Source organism: Rhinoderma darwinii, chromosome 4, assembly GCF_050947455.1.
Source record: "Rhinoderma darwinii isolate aRhiDar2 chromosome 4, aRhiDar2.hap1, whole genome shotgun sequence".
NCBI lineage: Eukaryota > Metazoa > Chordata > Amphibia > Anura > Rhinodermatidae > Rhinoderma > Rhinoderma darwinii.
In genome coordinates, this window is record NC_134690.1 from 816,923 (window position 1) to 817,500 (window position 578).

The following is a 578-nucleotide window of genomic DNA, read 5'->3' on the forward strand; positions in this document are numbered from 1 at the left end:
AGAGTGGCGCAGCGGAAGCGTGCTGGGCCAATAACCCAGAGGTCGATGGATCGAAACCATCCTCTGCTAAGTGCTCTTATCCAGCTTTTTAAATCTCAATTTCTCATACTACCCATTGTCTCTACTTCAACAGAGGGGGGCAGGTGTAGACCTCTGGGCCAACAACCAAAAAAGCCAAAGGATCTGCACCATTTCTTCTACATTGCCACTTTCTTAGCCTGATTTGGGGATTTTTTTTTTCCTCCTCACAATTCTTGACTCCTAGCATGTTAGAAAATGGTAAAACCTATGGGTAACCTATACTTTTACAACACCTGGCACCCCGCAAGCTCCACACTCTTCCTTTCCTTACGGCAGAGAGACATCCATACTTAAAAAAAAAAAAAAAAGCTTTAATACAACCGGTTTACCAACATGTGTAAATCACACCTGTGGTGTCTCAAGCACCACAACCCGGCGGCACAAATGGGGAATTAGCTCAAATGGTAGAGCGCTCGCTTTGCATGCGAGAAGTAGCGGGATCGATGCCCGCATTCTCCAATAGTTTTTATTGCAGTTCTTCTCAAAACACGGGACAA